The following is a 19,276-nucleotide window of genomic DNA, read 5'->3' as shown; positions in this document are numbered from 1 at the left end:
CTGGAATAAACCTATCCGCTTTGTAGTCCTAACCTGGAAGAGAACTGGTATTTTGGGGTTCCTCTGCAAATTTCCTATTTCCTTATCATTTCAATTTATATACCTTTTATGCAAAATGTTGGCCTGTAAAACAAGGCCTATGGTTTACATTAGCCTACTTGAAAAAAAATTGTTCATATAAATTACACAGTCATATCTTAAAAATGAATTTTGAAGCCACTGTTTTGTTCAAAATGTATACCAGATTGCTAAAGTATGTGTTTACACGCTTGACAAATTTGAAAATTGACTTGTCTTGAAGACCTAGTCCATTTTTATACACCTTTATTTAAAAAAAAAAAAAAAAAAAGACATTCCATAGACTTCTATTGTTTTTCTTTATAGCTAGTAAATATATAACCTATTTTACCTACAAATTTGTCCCGAAAAGTGGGCACACACACACATACACACACACACACGTTTGGTTTTCCATATTTCATGGGGACTTTCCATAGACATAATGATTTTTATAGGCCTACTGTACAAACTATATTGCAAACCACAACTCTACCCCTAAACTATAGGCTACCCATCTAGAAAACGTACATTTTCAAAAAACATCACTTAGCATGATTTAGCCGATATCCTCATGGGGAGCAAAATGTTTTGTCTCCATATTATAACTCCATATTATAATACATATTTGAGGTATATGACTGACTGTGAGTCATTTATGCTTTACAACAAAACGTGACATAATGACAGAACGTTTCTATTTCTGAGCATTAGATGCTGAAATGTGACGTTCAAAGCATTTTATCATCTTTCCATCCGTGTATTTTTTATACTAATGTCAATTATATTTATTTTAACTGCAGTGTGCCCAAAGTCAGTCGTCTACTGAAAGATGGGCAATTAATAATTATGTGTGTAGTAGGGTAGGCTATAACGTTGGCCTATTTTCACTGACCTGTTGCGTTTTAAATAAAAAATGCATTGGTAACACTTTACAATAAGGTTCGTTAGTTAACATTAGTTAATTACATTAGTTAACATGAACTAATAATGAACTGCACGTGTACAGCATTTATTAATCTTTGTTAATCAACATTTACTAATAGGCTACTTTATTTAAAAATGATTAACATTAGTTAATGCACTGTGAACTAACAATGAACAGCTTTATTTTTATTAACTAACGTTAACAAAGATGAACAAATACAGTAACAAATGGATTGCTCGTGGTTAGTTCATGTTAGTTACATTAACTAATGTTAACTAATGAACCGTATTGTAAGTGTTACCAATACATTAGGTTATTACTAAACAAGAATAACTTTTTTATCGGTCCACTAGTATTTAATAATGTTGACTAAACTAGTCATAACACAAAGCCTTTTAGTCAAATTATGTTTTTATTTTGTTGCGTAGCAGTTCTTGGTGCAAGTGTTACACTAGTAATGACGTTCTGCGCCACAAGATGGCACTGTAAGCGCGGGAAAACGAAAAGGAAGTCCTTTTTGAGACATTAACGGGTCTAAGAGAGTTTCTTTTCTCTGTTTTAATTTTTTTGTTCCTTAGTTATTCGAGATATTGTCTGCGACAATGGAGTTTTACTTCAACTCGTGGGCCAAGTGTCCTACAGCATCAACACAGCTTTCTAAATCTATCATCATTTTTACACCTGTGGAAAAAAGTGGACACGAAGAGTGCCAACTGCACACTTGGCTACCACAGAGGCAAGTGGGATAAATGTTTGTTAATAAATTTGATGAAAATGAATATGTCTGCCCTTGGAAACCCTGTAGCCTAAATCACGGGGTAGTACAGGGGGAATATTAATTGAAATAGGAATTACATTGCAGAGATATTATAATAATATAATGGTCTAAACTTCCATTGGCTGACAGTCACACCTCAAAGAACTCATTGTTAAAACTCTGGGAGCATATGCCAACATGGAGCATGTCCAATCCATGGCCAATCTCATACTGATCAGATCCAGATGATCTGTTTTAGATATTGGCCTCAGCAAAGCTGATATTGATCTACATGTATAATAATTTGCAAGCTTATATTAGTCACCACTAATTGTGTGTAGATCATGCATGCACAGCCGCAAACATTCCTCATGTCCACTATCATAAATCTGGAGTCTGGAGTTGGCTGAGAAAATCATAGCTTGGCCTTGGTCATACTAATGTGATTCCAGCTATTTGAGGGTCACATTTTTCCAACATTATTGTCATTTTCTTTTGGCTGGAGTAGGTGGACTGACGTTGGCAGTTCCGGAAGTTGAGCAGGCTCAGGTTGGTTTCGTTGAGTCTGAGCCACTGGGTCGCAGTTCTGCAGGCGTAGTAAGGTGAGAGATCCAAGCGTGGGATTGGTCCTGTGAAAGAAGTGAACAGTCTTGGCTGTTGAGACCCAACAGCTTATTAACAGCATCATCTGAGTCATACTGTGGGGGTACATTAATGATGCAGCAGGGGTCAGCATTCATGCTTGAGTGTTTATGATTCAGCAGATGCCCACCTTCTGATAGACCCCTGAGAGAATGCTGCTCGGTTTAAAGGGGTAGTTCACCCAAAATGAAAGTTCTGTCATCATTTACACACCCTCATGCTGTTCTAAAACCATATGCTGTTACTTAACATATAAAGAGAAATTTAAGAATATTTACACTGCTCCTTTCCATACAAGGATAGTGCACTAGATTAAATGTGAATAGCATCTTAAATTTGATTTATTTATTTTTCCTCACACAAAAGTATTACATGACTTCAGAAGACTTGGAATATAGCTCACAATTTTTATGGACTACCTTTATGATACTTTTATGGTGTTTCTTTGAATTTTTTGGAAGTTTGACAGATGTGGTTATGAACCAGACCACATTTGCCAGATTGGCACCACCACCCGACAAAGTTAAATGTAGTGACATTATTGTGTAAATATTAGTTTATTTCAAAGTTGACCAATTATTGCAAAAGTGGTTCCATCCGCATGTTAATTGTTTTTGTATTGTCTGATAAACTAAGCTATTCACTCGATTTGTTGAGTCATTGTTAAGCATCAGAAAGCTGATAATGAAAGTAGACACTCGCAACACACGTCGATCAAAATACCAGATAAATGCACGAGTGAAAAAAAAAAGCATGTGAGTTTTTGTATGTGACTTTAAGTGAGCTGTGGTTTGGCTGCAGCTCTGGCATGGCTAGAGTCACGTCCCTCGGCTGAAGGACGGTGGGAATGTGGTGAGTTCGGTCGAGACCAGCTCGTAAAACTTTGCACCCTGGCACTTTCCCGCTTCCCCTGTAGACAAGGAACCAAAAGTAAGAGGGAAGCCACACAAGCACATCATGTAGGGTGGGGGTTTCTGATACATTTTTTCAGTCATACACACAGTGCGGCTCAGCTGACCCTGAGGTTGTGACCTATCGCAGCTTCCTTCTGTGGTTTGATCGCCTTAACAAGTTTCAGTTCATCCACGGCATGTTTAGACTCTGTGCCTTCACTTAACCCCTCGACCTTTCTCAGCTGATGCGATCACTCATGTTTACTGATTGTGAAATGTCCTCTAAGCAAGACCGTAAACGCACATATATTGACTCCAAAATGTATTTGAACACATATTCATCTCACATGTTCAAAGTAGCTAAGCAATTAGCAAATTGTTTTTCTGCTTCACTTTGTCTAGCTGATTTGGGCCAAGTGTAAAAATAAAGAGTCATTTGTTTGTGCTGTGTTCATTGTTACAGTACGCAGAAACACGAAACTGCATTATGAATGGACACACAGTTTTCAAATATTTAAATTTATATTGCAGATTTTTGTCACATTTACAGCCATTTTAGTTGTAGTCTGGAGCCCCGTTCAGACAAACTTTGTCTTTGTACTGTATATCTTTATAACAAAAGCTACTTGTTTTTGTTATCTAGTACAAAGAGATTCTTACATTTTCAATTGTGACATAAGTCATTTTTGGGGGTTGGGTCGCTGTATTTGTAATATAATATAGATATAGATATTTGAGTCAAAATTTTCTAAGGGGTTATTAAATGTAACAAATCACGTAAAAATGTGTAATTTATTGGAAAATGAAACAACATTTTATCAAACTTTGATAATTACCTTAATCTTTTAAAAAACAGAGAAGATCAAATACCAGAAGATCAGATGATCAAACTACATTTTTAAAAAATCCCGTCAAGTTTATATTAATATATGACATCAGTATATGAGAGTCAAATTGGACGATTACAGGGACTCATGTCAAGATCGCTCATTTAAAGGGATAGTTCACCTAAAAATGAAAATTATGTCATCAATTACTCACCCTCAATATATTGTTCCAAACCCGTAAAACTTTCATTCATCTTCGGAACACAAATTAAGATCTTTTTGATGAAATCTGAGAGCTTTCTGTCCTTCCATTGACAGTCTATGCAACTACCACTTTGACACTTCAAAAAGTTCATAAAGAGGTCATAAAACTAATCCATATGAATTGAGCGGTTTAGTCCAAAAAATTTGAAGAGACTAAACAATGAAAAAACTGAAAGTTGTCGGAAGCTTAGTGATGGTGACGCTGAAGTCGTCGGACCATAGAGTAGTTCATTTATAGCCTAACCTTTTGCTTATTACTTCTGGTGACTGCATTTAGGCTGTGAGCTTTACAGAGCTTTTTTATTTTTTTATTTTTTTATTTTTTTTGCGATAATCCAAAAGCCTATGGAAAAATCCTATTGGATTTTGTTGAGGAAACCAGTGTCATGCGAACTACCGACTGGCCTACGAAGTGATGTCACACCCCTTATTTTGACTCATATATGTACTTGTGTTTTTTGAGAAACCATTTCTCCTTTACAAAGAGGGGCACTTCAAATGTGAATTCTGAAGAATTTGCACAGCAAACCCACGTACCCTTTTCTTTTGAGTGCATTTAAATGCCAGTTTGCCAATATAATTTTGTGACAAAAGTGAACTGAAAATGCTCCAGCTGCCAGCTGATGAAACTGGTGAGCACAGACCGTAATTACAAAAAAGGCCACACAGATTTCACTAACTCTCTCTGTTCCTCCTGCTTCCGCTTACCAGTTGCTGCTGGACAGAATTAACCTGGTTTTGGTTACAAAAGATATTTCTCATGCAAAATGCACTGGGCTAAAAATATACAGGGAAGCATATTTTATGCACGTATCGCCTTATTTCAGACATCTACCCCGTTGATTGTTCCTATTTGTCTCTAGTTCTTCTCGCCACATTGAACTAAAACCTCTGGTTTAGGGGATGTAGAAGCTTGTTGTGTGAGATCTGCGGTTTGCTGTATTGTATGTCGAAATATCCTTGTCCTTTCAGCTGTAGGCAGAGGAAGGCATTTGTCATTATCAGAGTTTTAACAGTCGCTGTACCAACAACAATAAACAGTTTCTTTAGATGGTCTGTTGTGATCACCTGAATTAGCCATGTAGCACGCACACAGACTAGTCTCGCACTAAAGACATTTTCTATGCTTGAATGCTGTCTGTTTTATCAGTTTAAGAAACGTTAAGATGACCGTTTTAATGACACGTTACCTATGAAACCAAACTCCATTTCCTTAGTCATCACATGTAATAAAGTGAAATGTTTTCTTTGCTTTGAAAGGGTGATTAATGTATTAATAACTTGGCCATAGTCTTCAAACAGAATGTTTTTCTCTGTGTAACCCTTTACGTCTTGTGAAAGCGAAAAAACGTTCATGGTCCCAGGGCGGCGTATACCAATTCCCACTCACACTCTCTGCCATGCCCTCAAACCTTTGGAAGGCCTCCTTCCTGCAGTAAATGTCACGGCACTCTTTAAGAAAATATATTACGCATAGAGCCAAATGATATGATCTAAAAGAGGCAGTGCCGCTCTTTTCATGTGTCCTATCTAGGCTCTGGAGAGGAACGTTTTGGAGCAGGCACAGTGCTAATCATATCTTTCAAGAAAATAAGTGTCATTTGTATATAATTAACTCGCTCTGCCTCTTTGTTTCCACATCTGAATGATTGAAATTATGACTTGGTTGAAGAGATATGGTTGCAGTTTACAAGAAACAAAATAGCAGGCCATTTTAGTGTTTAAAATAGTTTTCTAAAATATGATTTTCAATGCATATCAAATGATTAAATCAGCTTTATTCAAGCACATAGACTTTTATGATATGTTCACAGAAAAATAAATCACTCATCAGATTGTTGATGGTTTGAGTCAGGAAAATGTTTTATATTTATTATTTCAATGTATTTTTAGATTCCTTGTGACTTTCCGCTATAGTGTATCTATTTCTTAAAAAATATATTTTTTTAAAAACAGGAAGAGCAGCTGCAGCTGAAATGTACAGTTATATGAGAATATGAAATTATTTACTATTAAAAATAAATTATAATAACAATAACAATAAGGATTTAATTATTGATTTAATCTAGTCTGAGTTTAAATAAAATACTTAGCCCTGATGAAAGATTTCCATTAATCATGTTTTAAAATTTCCAGTTACATTTTCACAATAATATTCTAAAAATGAACTTTCACATTATATAACATACTTTGTTATATCGAATTGATAATGCAAAATATTATTAAAGCAATTAATGGGTCTTTAAATAAAATTTTCATGTAGGCCTACAAAAAGATTTGTTTACAGAGCCATTGTAACTCACAATTTGTAGTTTTGAACAGTTCAGGAAATTTTTCTTGCTTTATGTGGCCATGTTTTATAATTGTAATGTTTACTGAATCCAGACTTAATAATTATAATTGAATTATTTTAAGCTGCATTCTCACTTAATTGAGAGGGATATTTTGGGGATATTTAATTTTATTCTATCAATCAATAAATTCCACTAGAAACAAACTTTGTTGTATTATTTTATTTTAATACTGTGAAGCTGCTTTGATACAATCTGTATTGTGAAAAGCGCTATACAAATATACCTTATTTGATTTGATTTGATTTATTTACAAGTGTCTGGGTGTGAGAGAGAGAGCATGCAAATTATTGCGTGCGTGTGTGTGTGTGTGTGTGTGTGTGTGTGCATGTAAATGGCAGATTGGCACATCTGTGTTTGCCACTATGATGCAATATTACTGACGACACCTTGACTGACTCTCAGAGCTAAACAACATAGCAGGATCACAGACACTCAGTGATATGAAGAAACATTCTTCATAATGCTTATGAATATCAGTTCCTCTTCTATGTCTGTGTACAACCCGATCTCATGAGAAAATGCAACTATTTTTTGAGGTGGTGGTTTTGTATGCATTTGTATGGAATTCATTAATACGGAAACATGATTTTTAGGGGGAAAATATAAGCATGAAGGTCCAGCCCTAAACCTAACCGTCAGTGGGGCGCAATTTAATTGTACAAAAATGTACGACTGAAATTGTACAGATTCTTATGAAACTTTGAACCAAAACGTTAAAATAGTTAGTCTTTGATCTGATGTTCTGAAGTTCATGATGTTATAGAATGGTTCAAAGTGCAGTTGCACTTGCACATCGCTTATTCTGTATAAAGCTTCGTTTATATGTGTGACGTTTGTCTCCGCTGCAAAGCTCTTGTATTATAAGCAAAAATGAACCGTTATCTCAGTCACCACTAATGTACGTCACGGTCCACTATCTGTCCCTTTATTGGAGCAACTGAAGAGTGTGGCTGGTTGTTTTGCTCAAATCAGAGTGTGTGATCTTATCTTGTGATAACCCATGATAACTCATGTTTACTTGAAAGTGTCATACAGGCATTCGGCAGTGGAGTCTCTGAGTGGTTGAGTTTGTTCAAAGTGTTATCTTTTCTAAGCATTTATCTAAGCATATTTTATATTTTTATTATAAACAGTATTCCAGCAGTACATGTCTTTGAATATGCATTAGTGTAAATCCAGTGACCTTTCTCGATGTTGATCAGTTATATAAATTGCCAAATTTCCATTATTAAAGCAACAGCTTTAATGAGACGAGAACAATGCTTTGAATGTATACTAGAATAGTAGATTAAATACATTTTCACAAATACATTTTTACATTTTCCCATGAAAATGGATGTGGTATTTGTCTGTGAAAAACTCACCACGGTGGGAGTGTTTTTAAGCACATTTTTTCATTCACAAAATGAGTTATGTTAAATGATGAAGAAATGTGTTAAATAGGTCTGCCAATTATTGTTCTTGGACTATTTTTTGTGAAATAATCTACATAATTTTTTTTTTAAGAAATTCCAAATGATTCACTTTTTTGTTTAACTAAAATCATTGGTTTAAAAAGATAATAACAATAATAATATTGAATGAACCAAAAATACACTTTTGAGGTAACTTCAAACAAAGCTAAAAAGGCTAATGTTCATTTAAAAGTAAACTGTATGACTCTACATCAATAATGATTATTTTAATAGGTGTTGAATACACTAATATGGCCACACATGCAGGTTATTATACATTAGAACAGGGTTTGGAGAGAGTTTGAAGAGCCCTGTTATGTGGATGAGGCCTGGATCCTTCATTCTGAGGCCACTGTACAGAATAGAACACGAGTAATAGGGTTGGGTATTGTTTGAATTATAGCAATTCCGATTCTTATTGATTTCCAATAAAAACTTATTGATTCCGTTTTGATTCCAAAAACATTTAGATATCCAACATATTTATTCTGTCTTTTTGCAAAACATGAATACCATGAACAAAAATCACCTAAAGAACACTTTTGAGGAACTTTTGCCTGGTTTTAACAAAAAATACCACTGCAAAAACAACTAGATTAACTACCACAAATTTCAAGTAAACAGTTAGTAATACAATAAGAACAAATAAACAAACTGGCAATAGCACAAATAAATACATAAAAACTGAACAAAGTTCAGATACCGAAATTTAAATCAAATTAGCATTTCTTTTTATAAAAACAATTATTCCTTATTAAAACTACAAAAGTTATTCAGTCAAGATCAGTGAGTGATTTTCTTTGTTTGTTGTTTGATAAACATTAATGACAGAGACGGCAGCAGGTTTATTAAGACCTAATGCACAGATCCAATATACTGTTACACATGTGGGGGTTTTTCTCAACTGTTTACATTCACTTAAGACAAAGCCGACTGTTTACAAGGATATTTTGACATAATATTGTGTGATTTGCCTGTTTTAGCACAAGAAGACTCGAAAGAGAAAATTGAGTATTGGCGCACTATACTATATGAGAGACTTTTTGTGTGAGTGCTTTGGAGCAGAATCGGAATATGCGACTTATCCAATCCAGATCCACTGTTTGTGGAAATTTGGAACAGGTTCTAAAATAAAACTGGTTCACGATTCCCAACCCTAATGAGTAATCTAAATAAAATATTGTAGCTTTGTCTCACATCTCCTCCAGTGTGACTTTGTTTGTCTGACCTTGTCTTTGTCTTCCTGTCACACTGTCTGCTGGGGCCTCCCCAATGTTATTTTCCACCACAGTCTTCCCACAGAATAAGGACCTGAAAATACACACACCGGTGCAAATAGAGATGTTCTCACCCCTCAAATCATGTAGATATTTCATCCTGAAAAAAAATGACTTTCACAAAATCATGTGGATGTTTTCATGTACAATGTCACATTGCTGTTTGTAACCATGATAACTGTAGCATTACAGTATGCCAACTTCAATTAAACAATTTTTTCAGTCTTTAAGGTCATTAGGGCTGGTATTGTTACAGATTTCCCCATTCTAATACGGTTCACAGGCTTTCAATTTGATTCTGATTCATTTGGGTAGCCCCGATTTTATTACGTTTACAATCTCTCAATTCGATTTCGAATGTGATTTATTTTGGTAGCAACAGTATATTTCATAATATCCATTTTGCTTACATATGTAAGAAATGTCTGTTAATGTAGGCCTATCTTTCTGTTAATGCTGTAAACTATACAGTGTAGGGGTTCAAATCGGTATTCACTAAAAAGAACCAGTTCATAAAATCATTTGTTTGTGAATCGAACTATACTGAATATAGAATAGAATAGAATGAGGCATTTATATAGCGCTTTCATATGTACTACTGTACACCCAAAGCGCTTTACAATCATATCAGGGTATCTCTCCTCAACCACCATCAGTGTGCAGCACCACTTGGATGATGCGACGGCAGCCACAGAACAACGGCGCCAGTGCGCTCACCACACACCAGCTATAGGTGGAGAGAGGAGAGAGAGAGTGATAGAGCCAATTCAATGTAAGGGGATTATTAGGAGGCCATGATTGGTAAGAGCCAATGGGTGGAATGTGGCCAGGACACCAGGGTTACACCCCTACTCTTTACGAGAAATGCCATGGGATTTTTAATGACCACAGAGAGTCAGGACCTTGGTTTTACGTCTCATCCGAAGGACGGTGCTCTTTGACAGTATAGTGTCCCCGTCACTACACTGGGGCGTTAGGACCCACACAGACCACAGGGTGAGCGCCCCCTGCTGGCCTCACTAACACCTCTTCCAGCAGCAACCTGGTTTTCTCAGGAGGTCTCCCATCCAGGTACTAACCAGACTCAGCCCTGCTTAGCTTTAGTGGGCAACCAGTCTTGGGCTACAGGGTGATATGGCTGCTGGTCATGCTGTATGTTTTTGTGTCAAAGACTTTATATGTTGAAAGATGGCGCAATCGAGAAAAAGCGCAACGTGCAAAATGGTAGAATAAGTCCCGTCTTTGAAATAAAATAGCCATTCGCCAATTGGTAAAGTCATCACGTCACTTCGGCTGCCGTTAGAAGCTCTGTGTTCTGAAATGGGCACTTAGGACTGCACATGCGCATTGGCTGATCCAGCCTGAAAGTCCTTTTTTGTCATGATTTGAATTTAGAATCTAAATTTATAAGACAGTTGTTGTCAGATTTATTTGGTGATTTCAAATACGAAATTTATTCGTAAGCTTGGTGAACAGCTTTGGAGAATTTGATGTTTTTCCATTCAGAGAGATAGGAGCTTGAATGCCTGAAATATTTGCCCGAGAACCGTTTCAAAAATGGTCACTGACTTGCCTTAAAGGGATTTTGTTCACGTGCAACCCACAAGGACAACTCAATAGAAAGATGTTTGCCATTATTTTGTGGCGCATTTTTTATTGCATCACATTCATTACAGACTCTGCTCTTACATTCACAACTCCATGAATGCTGTGGTGCTGTAGATTCTGTGCATAAACACCTACTAGGCAGCCTACATTATGAAAAGATTAATTTTATAAAAATTAACAACATGGCCCAAACTATGTAGTTCATTAGAATTAAATTACATAGGACAGGAAATTCTAAATAGGCAAATACAAATCATACAGCCACAGAAAATAAGCATAGTTACAGATCAATCTTGGAATTTCAAAGAATTTATATCTAGATCAAATAGTTTTGGTTTTTAGGTTGTTGCTTTTTTTGTTTTTGTTTTTTACCCAGTGCTCAAAAAGACAAAAATAAGATACCATATTTAACAGACACAGGTAAAGAAAGTCTGAGTGGAGGTCAGTGAGAGTTTCTGCACAGGAAACTGTGAATGCATCATCATGACTCACTCCAACTGCGAGATGAGATGAAAGCAAGAGAGATGGGTATCGGTGGGCAGGGAGTTATCATCACTCTGTTGCCGTGGTTACCGCTGCTCGTCAGTGCTCGCAACATGCGCACACACGAGCGCACGCACTTACACACACGCAGCCCCCGTGTGGGAAAGGTTCTGGTAGAACAAAGCCGGTATGCGTTTTGAGGTGTGTGGTGTCCTCAGCTATGTTGAGTACATTTTCTTAGAAAGGGCTGTGGGATGACGTGCTTGCGTTCGTATGTGCTTCATTCAGACCATTTAGACGGAACCAGTGTGTTGTGTAGCGGCCGTCCTTTTCTCACCGTTGTAATAGGCTCTGAGCTCTGCTGGGGGGGATAAAATTACTTGTATGCTTTTGGTTATCAGACGCTTCTCAGAAAAAAAAGATTGCTACTAAAATGGTCGTAAATGCATTAAAAAAAAAATCATCTCGCGCTCCGTCATGTCCAAATAATAAGCAGATGATTCCTATGAATCGTTTCTTTTTACTAGTCAGTAAAAAGAATTTAGGACACCTCTTCGAATTTGGTCGAGTTTGCCGTTTGAGTCGGCTTGCTCGGTCGGTTATTGTCTAACAGCTGCGTCCCAATTCAGAGACTGCATCCTTCGAAGGGCGCATTCGAAGGCCGATTGTGTCATGGCGGCGAAGCGAAGGCTGTCCCAATTCAAAGACTCCTTCAAATGCAGCCTCCAAATGCGTCCTTCGTTTCCCGTGCAATGAAAGATACAACGGATCCTTCGTGGCCTTGCCTACCCCAGAATTCATTTCGCGGCAGTGACGACAGGATTTTTTGACAGAAATTGGCGACAGCTTGAGCTTTACGACTCTGGTTTGATTTGGCTAGTGCTAGTGCACTCATTTGTTAGCATGCACAGCGAAAAAAATATGTGCTACTCACGCGCCGCTCAAGCTTACTGTGTGAAACGGCCGTTATACTTTTAAACCTAAGTATTAGGTTTCAGCTTTCTCAAACATCTATGTACAAATAAAAAAAAGCGGTTCAAATGTTGACCTACATTTTAGTTGACCTACATCTAAGATGCGATTATATGTAGTTTATACTTAATTTTATATTATTAAATATTGTAAATATTATATACAGAAATGGACCATAGTAAACGTTTAGACGGGTTGTGAACCCTGTTTTGTTTTCAGACAGTTTAATATAACTTTCAAAAAAAGTCCAGTACAAACCAGTACTGGCTCATCAACGGCAGCTGTCACAGTTGCTAGGCGACAAGAACAATCCTCCGTAGGCTAGACCGTCCCATTTAACAACTTTCCGTCCGACCATCGCGGCCTTTGAAGGATGCAGCCTCTGAACTGGGCAGCACGATCTCCTAGTACTGCGTATCTATAGTAGTTATCGTGCTATTTATATGCAGAAATTACTTTTTGCGTGCATATGATATGTACTGTTAACCCCTTGGGTAGGATTAGAGGTGTGGGTTAAGTGTGTATTACACATCATAAAGTGTGTATTATATGTACGCGAACTCTGCGTTTCATATGCACATAAAAAGTAATTTCTGCGTATAAATTGCACGCCAAACATAAATTTGTGCTTTTGATGCATACTTTCATGAGATCGGGCTCAATTCACACAGCTTACTACTGACTCCCACACTGAACTGGGAGTCATTTTCAGTTTCGAAGTTGAAATGAACCGGGAACCGTTATTGACTGTAATGTTGTGTAACTTTAGTTTATGAGACTGACATCATACTTTTTACTGGTTGTTCATGTGACAACATATATTTAAAGGTAGGCCTACATATAGTTTTGTCGGGCTGCAGGAATCCCATTACAGGAATTAGCAGGTGATTCGTTTGATAAACAACCTGGAGTTCGTTATTAACAAAGGGCTTATGTATACAGCCTACTTATGTGTGTATAATATGGAGAAACACTCTTATCTCTTTGTTAGTACTTGAGGTGATTTATGACTGATGAGTAGGTGCTACTGTACCCAGCCAGAACACTTACCGCACTGTAATCATCTGTTCTGGGTCACAGCCATTAAAAACCTGTATTTATATGTGAGGACCACATTCGCTGTGGCTGCTATTAGTCATTTCAGGATCGCCGGGGTACCTGACTACTGTCTTGTAAAGCTTCAAAGTTTTTGGCAAGGGTTCAGTGCCTACTTCTTCTCTCTGGTTTATATAAAGCAAGCATGACACTGATGAGGATCGTGAGGGTGGTCCGATCGTTAAACGGAGCTCAAACAGCACCCAGAGACTCTGCTTCCTTTCATCAGACTCACGATATACTACTGAGAAGCATACTTATGCTTCATTTCAGCTATTAGGGCGATTTATTAACGTACCATATTTTTATTTTTATGACGCTTTACATTTTTATGTATTTGTTTTGGCTTTATTTACGTGACAGTTGCGAGTAGATAGAGGGAGAATAGGATTGAGAAATGAACTGGGACTCTTTTTTCACCTTTTGCTATTACGGTTCTATATTTGGTCTTGTTGGTCTTGTTTGTTTTTTGGTTGAATTTTTTGTTTTTTAATGGACAAATGTAGTGATTTTAACAGATACTTGTTGTGGTATTGTTTTATTTACATTTCAAAATGAGTAGTCAGTTTTTTTTTAAGGATTGATGCCAGAGTAGCCAATTATATTAGCCAATGGCTAATATAATGCTGAGATATTTACTATACATGCATTTGATTATGATCATCCCATTCTTTGGTCAAATATTTTGTATACTGTATTAACCATTTATTTTGTTTGTTTGGTTTTGGTTCTTACAGTTTATTGGTTCTTAGCAAACTCAAATCAATGATTCAAGTCCATTTATTGCTGTATTTGGTAAGCGGGATAATGTACAGTCAGACGGTCATTCAAATAAAATAAACCCTGTAAGGTGATACAATACCTTGTGGGGTTAATTTTGTGATATTGACCAACTAATTTAGTACAGTACAGTAATAATTAGTGATATCAAATTAAATGTACACAAAATTTTATGAATTTAAATGAAAAGTTATGAATAGCCGATTTATTTAATTAATTAAATGAATATTACTATTTTAAAAAAGCAGAAAATGCTTGTTATCCTATGAGGATAGCCACACCTTCTTTCCTGTTTACTCTGTATACTGTCCTTTAAATGAAGCCAATAAATCAGGAATAAAAATGTCATAAAAAGCATCGTAAAAATAAGAGCATACCTGTGTACATTATAAAATTGCCCTAATAACTCCATGTGTAATATAGCATAAGTGTGCTTTGAGTGATATTAAATGAAATGTACACAAAATTTTATGAATTTATGTCTGAAATTAGGGCCCAAGTGCAGACGGTGCGAGGACCCTATTGCTGTGTTTATTATGAATTGTCATTTTACTTTTTTGTAAAACAGAAAATGATTATAATCTTTAGAAGATAGTAGATGGTAGATTTTGAAGCTGGCATTTTTGTTAACAGGTCAAGCTGGCACTGATATCAACCGATGCAATATTTTCATAATGGCCAAATATCAGTTGATTAATTTGGCCCTTGCAGAACCACAGCCTTTCAAATTCAAGCTTTCAGGTCATTACAACTCAGTATATAATATGCAACTTTTTTATTGTGATGCTGAGGTCAAGTCATGTGAGATTACGTTTAAAAAAAAAACATTTGATGTTGTGTGAATGAGCTCAAAACTGTTTTGTTTTTTGTTTTTTAGTTTTTTTGGTTCATCCTTGTATTAGTGCTGCAGGTTTGGTCTCCTCCAGCAGAGGGCAGACTCTTCCTTTAGCAGAACAGCCTGGCACTGTGTCTGTCTTCACCACGGACCTCCATGCTTCAGCGCTCTACTGGTTGGCTAAGTCACTGGTGCATGAGTTTCTGACACTTTCATTTAACACCGTACACTGACACTCAACATCTCGCTCTCTCTTTCTCTCTCTCTCTCTCTCTCTCTCTCTCTCTCTCTCTCCTCCAGCGTGCCTGAACGCCTGTGTGGCTGCTGTCTCGGGTGTGTGGTGGTGACTGTGTCACAGAGCTCCTCCGACCAATAGCATGACTGAATTAAAGGCCAGCACGGGCCGAGAGGCCATGAGAAAGACTCAACCCCCCTCACCCTCAAACCCAGCTGCCTTCTGCTGCTCTCGCTCTGAGCGCCGCTCTGACACACACAGCAATAACATTTAAATGGTAGATTCTTGATATGGACCTTTTCCTTTCTGGCCCACCAAAGTGGTTGTTTTTTGTTTTTTTTCTTTTTGAAATTCTCCTTAAATCCTACGCATACACATTAAATACAGAAAATGCCACGTCTTATCGCTCTCTTTTAACCGATGGCTTCTGTTACTGCTCATTTACACTGGAAGTCCCTTTTCCCTATGACTAAGCAGGCCAGCCAGTCAAGTTCATTTTAAGGCAATGCCAGAACTTCAATTAATGTGAAATTAATGTGTGTATATGTGCATTTCTTACATTTGTTATGTGTCAAATAAGGTTTCTATCTGAGTGTGACACTTTCTAGTTGTCTGTGTTTTTACGTGGCTGTGCCATGACCTCCTTGTGAACTTTTCACCCGGTGTTTGGAGTGTGAACTTGCTGCCACAGCAGGCAGAAGTGAAACCTGTGTGTGGGTTTCTGGGCTGCCTCTTGTACCCACGCTGAATTGTGCGCCACACGCCAAATCCTGTGATGCTGTTTTCGCTCTTTCTCTCTTTCTTTTTCTTTTTTTCTCTCTCTCTCTCTCTCTCTCAGAGTCGTATGATGTACTGCGGTCACACACGTATCGGGCCAACCGCACCAGCAGGCTCACACACTTTAACACGGGCAGGTCGGCACGTACGCGCCCGTCTTTAAACACGTACCACACAGCACCCAGCTACCTGTCTCCAGCCACTCACACATATACACACACGCTTGCAGCTTAGCTTGTACTGTAAACACTCAGCTCAGAATACAACCGTGAGAAAACTGCTCAGCTCACATTTGTATTTATAGCGTAGCAGGAAGTGTGTTCGCGATGTTGTGCCCTGTGCAACATTTGGGCACGGTTTAACTTTTATCTCCAAGCTCTTCTCTGAAATACTTGTCACTATTTTGTTATTCATTAACACTATTTTTTTGTTAATGCTGATTGTCTTAGAGGAATTAAAAATATATATGTCGTCTTTTTTTACTCATGTCTTTTTACACTTTCCGAGCTACCAAAAAAAAAAATTACAAGACTGAAATTTAACTGCATTATTCCAGTGAACAGTTAACCTACGTGACTGAATCCTTATATCGATGAGTTGAACTCAAGAACCAGGTCAGTCAAAATCATAAATGAATCATTCAGGTTTTGTGAACCGCATAAACTGATACTTTGGAAATGTCCAATTGAAAAGAACGATTGTTCATGAATTTGACAAGGATAGCTTGAGTGGATGTCAAGTTAATTTGTTCTAACACAAACCTATTTTATGACTTCAGATTCAAAAGACTTGGGAAAAAAAGTGCATGGATCAGGTGAAACACTTTTATGATTCTTTTTGGGTGTTTTTTTTTTGTTTGTTTTTTTTTTTTAATGAAAGTTTTATACCTCAAGTCTCCATTCACTTTCATTACATTACACAGATTTGAAACAACATGAGGATGAGTAAATGATGACAGAATGTCCATTTTTGGGTGAATAATCCCTTTAACTTTCACATCAGCAAGTGACATTTAGGAGTGTTTTTTTTCGGGGGGGGGGGGGGGGGGGGGGGGGGGGGGTGCTTTCCGTTCATATATGCTGCATTGGTTCCCATCTTCAGACGTGATCGTTTTCATTGTGTCAGCATTCAGCTTTCACTGGGCCTCTTCTTACAGTTGAGAATATCAGAGTGTGAGAAAGAGAGAACTTGAGAGTACTAGAGTGAGTAAGCAGGGGCATTTTTTCTTGTTGTGGCAGAACTTTTTCCCCCGTAAGTTTTTTTTTTTTTTTTTTAAGTGCGAACTTTGATGCAAAGGACACCAGATTGTGAGTGTGTGTGAAAGAGAGATAGGGAGGAAGTTCATTGCTGTCCTTTCTCTTTGTGCACAGTGGAGCTGAGTATGATTCACTGATGAAGTTTCCAGTGTGGGGCCATTACAGAGCTGCTGCCAATATCAACGGCCCCCCCTCCCCTCCTCCCCCCCTCCCCTCCTCCCCCCCTCCTCCTGACTGTGGGAGTGAAGCATGCTGGGAGACAGCAGGACTGTTTATGTGGGTGGCAGTGCCCAGGGGCCAGCTCTGTGAGATCTAATGCATGTTATTCAGATCAGTGTCATCAGGGAGTTTCGGGGTAGGGCCGTGAGTGTGCGTGTGAATGTGCGCTGAGGGGGCTGTGGTGGTCTGCGCTCCATATACAAAGGCGGCAGATCCTCTCTGACAGATGCCACAGTCCAGGCCCTCATCACAGGAAGTCATTCATATTGCTATTTGCTTATCACAGGCACTCTGTGGGCTCATATGGGCTGGAGTTAACCTCCTGCTTGACAGGACACAAGCAGCACTTCCTCTCGTGTTGCAGCTGTACCTGCCTCTCCTTTCCCAGAATCCAGAGCCCTAAACCTCTCATAACTCAGCCGCTCTAATTGGTTGTCAGTGTTTTCCCTTAACCAAACCCACCCCTCATGAACACCACTCAAGTTTAATGGGCTCTAACAGACTTTGAGTGTCATATGTTGTAAAAGATGAGAGAATGACAGTTGATCAGATCATGCCACATTAAACGTAATACAATGAATGTAAAAAACATTTGATATTGTATAGGTTCTTGTTACTGAGCATTTCACAATCCCTAACTATAAGTTTTGAACTTTTGTGTGTCATTTATCCCACTTTTTTGTACAGTGGATATTAATGATACCCCAAATCATGCGACTTGAAGTGTGCTATTGTTTTCTAGCCAGCCATAGTTACGATTTTTGTCTGGTGGAACATAAAACCAAGCTTAAGAACCAGAATATCAGTGACACTTTTTGTTGTTGCTTGGGCCAGTAAGCAGCTAACGTGCAACACCCTTGCAACCGCTCAGAACATGCTGAAAAATACTTTGAAGTTGTAGAAAACCGTAGCAACTGCATAGCAGCTCACTAGCGGCTGAAAAATATGCTGAAAAACACTAAGAAGACCTAGGCAAATCCATAGCATCGCATTAGCAACCACCCAGTGTTTTTTAGCATGTTGCTGCACAATTACAAGGGTCTTTCCCTTAGAAAAAACATAGCAACATGCTTAAAAACTCCTTGAAGATGCATAGCAATTCCCTATTACTACCCAGAATACCCTAACAATCACATAGCATTGCCCTTACAACCACCCAGAACACCTTAACAAGCTTAACAGCACTTAACCTCTATAACACTCTACAACAAAAGACTTTTGCATCCAAATAGCAACATCCTGGCAACCACTCACAATGGTCACATCAATGTCAACATGGCAGGTATAGTAGCCTATATCCTGTTTCATTCTACACAATGCATGCTTATAACATACTTTAAAAATGGTTGAGACATTGTTCATCAAGTGCTGTGAAATATTATCGGACCCAGTTATTTCCTTCACAACTCTATTATATATATATTTTTAAAGTTGTACTGTCAAGTCACCCTTACACCCTCCTTCATTCACACATGCAGTCTGGCCCCTCTGAAGCCCATTTCCTCTTCACAGGGCATGGGAACCCTGATCTCTCTCCTCCCACAGTCCCTCTCTCTTCTTCCT

General features: G+C 37.9%; 1 long non-coding RNA gene across 1 annotated transcript in view; it reads left to right on the top strand.

Annotated features, from left to right (window-relative positions):
- The first annotated feature begins 1,520 nt into the window (after positions 1-1,520).
- The window catches only part of LOC311091011, a 70,714-nt gene continuing 52,958 nt past the window's right edge, over positions 1,521-19,276 (top strand). Inside the window, exons 1-2 of the long non-coding RNA XR_014607982.1 lie at positions 1,521-1,721; positions 2,251-2,344. This is a non-coding gene — a long non-coding RNA (uncharacterized lncRNA). The remainder of the gene's footprint in view (positions 1,722-2,250; positions 2,345-19,276) is intronic.

The sequence above is a fragment of the Abramis brama genome, assembly GCF_963993115.1.
Source record: "Abramis brama genome assembly, chromosome: 10".
NCBI lineage: Eukaryota > Metazoa > Chordata > Actinopteri > Cypriniformes > Leuciscidae > Abramis > Abramis brama.
Note: the sequence above shows the minus strand (reverse complement) of the source record. Positions and strands in the feature narration are given on the sequence as shown.